Raw genomic sequence first — 5,698 nt, 5'->3', positions numbered from 1 at the left:
TTTACCAACTCTTAACCTAGGTTTTCATCCAATCTTGTTTGTTAGCTAGAGATAGTAATGAATGATTTTGTTCACCATAAGGTTGAACCAAAAAGTTGTCATTTTGATAGGTTGTGTTAGAGATAAACAATCGATCAAAATGGGAAAACTCACAATGTGTGTTCGAGAGAAACACATTGGGAGGACTTTGTGAAATAATTTATCATCTAAAGGAGTTTATAAGATTGTTGACCGAACAAATACATGCAAAGTGATCGTTGAACCCTAACTTTGGCAATATTTCTCAAATATTCAAATCAAACTTTTACCGCAGTGTATTACCTTTTTATGCAAGATAACATGATTAAAACCAAAACCCCCTGTGTTACTTAAGCTAAGATTAATACAACCATCGAACGGCGGTGATATCTTACAATCCCTGTGGATACGATAACAAAAACCCGACACTTAAAATAACAACTAACAAGAACCCAAACCAACATTTAAAAATATTTCTTCAATTAGCAGATACTTTTAAAACCAATGAAGCTTCTCCTGAGGCAATACGTTTAAGATTATTTCCTTTTTCCCTCAGAGATAAAGCCCTATCATGGTTAGATTCCCTTCCACCCAATTCCATTACGACTTGGGATAACCTTAGAAGAGTTTTTCTTGCTAGATATTTTCCCCCGAGTAAAACCGCCGTTCTTCGAAACCATATAACTAGATTTACCCAAAACCAAGGAGAATCGCTGTTCGAAGCTTGGGAGAGATATAAAGAGTTGTTACGAGCATGCCCACATCATGGCTTAGAAAATTGGTTAATCATCCAAACCTTCTATAATGGACTTCATTACAACACAAAGATGACCGTCGACGCTGTCGCAGGCGGTGCTCTGATGAACAAACCTTATCCTGAAGTTAGTGCCCTCATCGAAGATATGGCTCAAAACCATCAATCATGGGGAGTCGAACGAGCGACAGTTGAGAAGAAGGAAGCCCAAGGAGGAGTGCATGAACTAAGCTCTATAGACATGATGCAAGCTAAAATGGACGCATTATCCCTCAAAGTCGAGCATATGTGCATAAACCCGAATACTGTAGCCGCAGTTTCGTCGGATTGTGAGATATGTGGAACCAAAGGACACCAATCTGCAGAATGCAGTCTATTAAACGAAACCCACTCTGAGCAAGTAAACTACACCCAAGGGAACCCATATTCGAATACCTATAACCCTGGATGGAGGAATCACCTGAACTTCTCCTATAAAAATAATAACCCTATTCAAAATAATACACCTCTGAGACCTAGTTATCAAGCCCCAAGATCAAATCAACCTATGCAACCTGTACCACCAAAGCCGAGCCTTGAGAAAATTATGGAAAATTTTGTCACCGCTCAAACCCAACAAAACAAGGAGTTCATGAACCAAAACATTCATGTTAACGAATTGATTACTCAGTTAGGAACCAAGGTTGACCAAATAGTTACTCATACCAAGATGCTTGAAACCCAGATCTCTCAGGTAGCTTTAAACCAAGCCCCTCAGACTACACCTGGAGGACAATTCCCTGGACAACCTCAACAAAATCCGAGAGGACAAGCCAATGCCATTACCCTACGAAGTGGGAACGCTTATGATGAGCCACCAAACCCTAGATTGAGTGAATCTGAAACTTCAAAGGAATGTACCAAACCCCCGGACGAAGTAAAGGGACCAGAGGAATTTGAAAACCAGGAAGGTCGAGAGAAAGGAGAAGAACCTAAATATAAAACTTACATACCACCCCCGCCATATAAACCACCTATACCATATCCGCAAAGACTCAAACAAACCCAGATCAATAAACAATATCAAAAATTTATTAAAGTTATAGAAAAACTTCATGTAGAAATCCCTTTCACATAAGCCATCACCCAAATACCTTCTTATGCAAAGTTTCTCAAAGACATCCTTACCAACAAACGTAGACTTGACGATCCGAAGCCTTTGGAATGTAATGCCATTTCTGAGGACAAATTAGCAAAGAAAGATAAAGATCCTGGAATTTTTTCCATTCCTTGCCTTTTGGGTAATCATGTCATCGAAAAAGCTTTTCTAGACTTAGGAGCTAGTGTGAGCCTAATGCCTTTAGCGGTTTGTGAGAGGTTAAACTTAGGAAAATTACAACCCACTAAGATGTCACTTCAGTTAGCCGATAGATCTGTTAAATATCCGATAGGCATTTTAGAAGATGTTCCTGTTAGGATAGGTCAGTTATTTATCCCTACTGATTTTGTTGTCATGGACATCAAAGAGGACAATGATATACCAATCCTTCTAGGTAGACCATTCTTATCGACTGCAGGAGCCATAATAGATGTCAAGAAAGGAAAGTTGACATTTGAGGTAGGTGACGAGAAAATAGAATTTATACTTTCGAAATTTCTTATGGCACCTGTGATGGGAGACTCGTGTTATGCCTTAGATATCATTGATGAATGTGTTAGAGAATTAGAACAAAAAGAAATTATAAAAACAATTAAGTTACCATCAACTCTCATAAGGGAAGATGATGACTTTAAGAAACCCTACATCGATGATAACCTTTCCGAATGTTTATCCCTTACCCCAGATCCTATGCCATGCCCTAAGAAACCCACCTTAGAACTTAAGGAACTGCCTAAGAACCTGAGATATGAGTTCCTCGATGAAAAGATGAACCGTCCAGTTATAGTCAGTGCTACCTTGAGCCAAAAGGAAACGAACCAACTTTTAGACGTTTTACGAAGATATCCCTCAGCCTTAGGATATACTATCTCTGACCTGAAAGGTATAAGTCCATCTGTATGCATGCATCAGATTTCGCTCGAAGAAGATTCAAAACCCTCTAGGGAACACCAGAGAAGAATAAACCCTATAATGAGTGATGTTGTTAAAAAGGAAGTTCTTAAGTTACTTGAGGCAGGTATCATCTACCAGATCTCGGATAGTAAGTGGGTGAGCCCTGTGCATGTAGTACCTAAAAAGGGAGGCATCACAGTCGTGCAAAACGATAAAGGCGAACATGTAGCAAAACGTTTAGAAGGAGGATGGCGGATGTGTATAGATTATAGAAAATTAAATAAAGCAACTAGGAAGGATCATTTCCCTTTACCATTTATAGACCAGATGTTGGAGCGTCTAGCCAGACACTCTTACTTCTTCTATCTAGATGGATACTCTGGATTCTTCCAAATACCTATCCACCCCGAAGATCAAGAAAAAACTACCTTTACATGCCCTTATGCAACTTTTGCCTACAGACGAATGTCGTTCGGCCTCTGTAATGCCCCAGCTACTTTCCAACGCTGCATGATGTCAATCTTCGCAGATTACCTAGATGGTATCATGGAAGTGTTTATGGATGATTTCTAGGTTTGCGGATTTGATTTCCACAATTGTCTTTCTAACCTTGAGAAATTCCTGGAGAGATGCGTGGAGGTGAACCTCGTACTAAACTGGGAAAAATGTCATTTCATGGTAACCGAAGGAATAGTTTTAGGACATATAGTTTCCGAAAAAGGTATAGAGGTAGATAAAGCTAAAATAGAAGTTAGAGAAAACCTAAAACCCCCTAAAACTATTAGAGAAGTCCGAAGTTTTCTTGGACACGCTGGATTCTACCGGCGTTTCATTAAAGACTTCTCCAAAATAACTAAACCTTTAACCGGACTTTTAATGAAAGACGTTGAATTCATTTTCGATGAAAAATGTAATGACGCATTTAATCTTTTAAAACAAGCGTTAGTATCTGCACCCATTATGAAACCACCTGATTGGTCGGAACCTTTCGAGATAATGTGCGATGCTAGTGATTATGCAGTTGGAGCCGTTCTAGGACAAAGGAAAGATAAAAAATTACATGCCATTTATTATGCCAGTAGAACCCTAGATGCTGCCCAACTTAATTATGCAACAAATGAAAAAGAATTACTCGCTATAGTTTTCGCTATAGACAAATTTAGATCTTATCTAGTAGGAGCAAAAATTATTGTTTACACCGATCATGTTGTCATTCGTTACCTATTAAGTAAAAAAGATGCCAAGCCCAGGTTACTCCGATGGATTCTATTACTACAAGAGTTTGATTTAGACATAAGAGATAAAAAAGGCACTGAAAATGTAGTGGCCGATCACCTTTCTAGGCTAGAACATCTAAAACCAGAACTAATACCCATAAATGATGATTTTGCCTATGATAGACTGATAGCTAGAGTAGAAACCATTGAAGATAATAACCTAGATCCTTATGAGAACCCTCAAAATTCCTTAGCAATAAGTAACGTACCCTGGTATGCAGATTTCGTTAATTACCTAGCTGCTGATATAGTACCCCCTGATCTTGATTACCACCGCAAGAAGAAATTCTTCCACGATGTAAGAAACTTCTATTGGGACGAACCGCTCCTTTTCAAAAGGGGTAAAGATGACATTTTTCGCCGTTGCGTTCCAGAAGAAGAGGTAAATAATATTATCGAGCATTGTCATTCTGCACCTTATGGTGGACATGCGAGCACCTCTAAGACATACACCAAGATTCTTCAACCTGGCCTATTCTGGCCTACCATGTGGCGTGATGTCTATGCTTGCATTGTTAAGTGTGATAGATGCCAACGCACTGGAAACATTTCAAGGCGTGATGAAATGCCTCTAAGAAACATTCAGGAAGTAGAACTCTTTGACGTATGGGGTATAGATTTCATGGGACCTTTCCCACTATCCTTAGGAAACAGGTATATCTTAGTAGCTGTAGACTATGTGTCTAAGTGGATTGAAGCTATAGCTGCACCCACAAACGACACTAGGGTAGTAATCAAACTATTTAAAAACTATATATTCCCTAGATTTGGAACACCACGTTTAGTCATAAGCGATGGAGGATCACACTTTATATCGAGAATATTTGATAAACTTTTAAGAAAATATGGAGTTAGGCATAGAGTAGCAACACCGTACCACCCACAAACTAGTGGCCAAGTAGAAGTATCTAATAGGGAGATAAAATAAATCCTAGAGAAAACTGTTTCTATTTCTAGGAGAGACTGGTCTCAGAAGCTTCAAGAAGCATTATGGGCCTATAGAACCGCTTTCAAAACCCCTATAGGAACTACCCCTCATCAACTAGTTTATGGAAAATCATGTCACTTACCATTCGAATTAGAGCATAAGGCCTATTGGGCCATTAAAACTTTGAATTTAGATTACCTAGCCGCTGGAGAAAAGCGTACCCTAGACATTCATAAATTAGAAGAACTTAGGCAATCTGCCTACGAGAATGCAAAAATATATAAAAAGAGGACAAAAGCCTATCACGACAAAAGAATAGTAAAGAAAAACTTCAGTATAGGCGATCATGTTCTCCTTTTTAACTCTAGGTTACGACTCTTCCCTGGAAAGCTACGTTCAAGATGGACTGGTCCTTTCGAAGTATCCAAGATTCTGAGATCCGGAGCCGTAGAGATCAAGAACGATACCTGTAGTCCATTCATTGTAAATGGACAAAGACTGAAGCTCTACGAAGGAGGAGACATTCCAGCATACTACTCGAGCCACACCCTGATTGATCCACCAATCCCTACTACTACAGGTGTATAAATTCTAATCGTCAAGCTAATGATGTTAAACAAGCGCTGCGTGGGAGGCAACCCATGGTTTTTATTTTGTTTTACTTTTGTGCATTTATTTAATTTAATTTT

General features: G+C 39.0%; 1 non-coding gene across 1 annotated transcript; it reads right to left on the bottom strand.

Annotated features, from left to right (window-relative positions):
* Positions 1-683: 683 nt before the first annotated feature.
* LOC127088827 (small nucleolar RNA R71) lies at positions 684-790 on the bottom strand. The gene has a single exon (XR_007790641.1). It is a non-coding gene; the product is annotated as a small nucleolar RNA R71 (small nucleolar RNA).
* Between the last annotated feature and the right edge of the window lie 4,908 nt (positions 791-5,698).

This window comes from Lathyrus oleraceus, chromosome 5 (genome assembly GCF_024323335.1).
Source record: "Lathyrus oleraceus cultivar Zhongwan6 chromosome 5, CAAS_Psat_ZW6_1.0, whole genome shotgun sequence".
Taxonomy (NCBI): Eukaryota; Viridiplantae; Streptophyta; class Magnoliopsida; order Fabales; family Fabaceae; genus Lathyrus; species Lathyrus oleraceus.
Note: the sequence above shows the minus strand (reverse complement) of the source record. Positions and strands in the feature narration are given on the sequence as shown.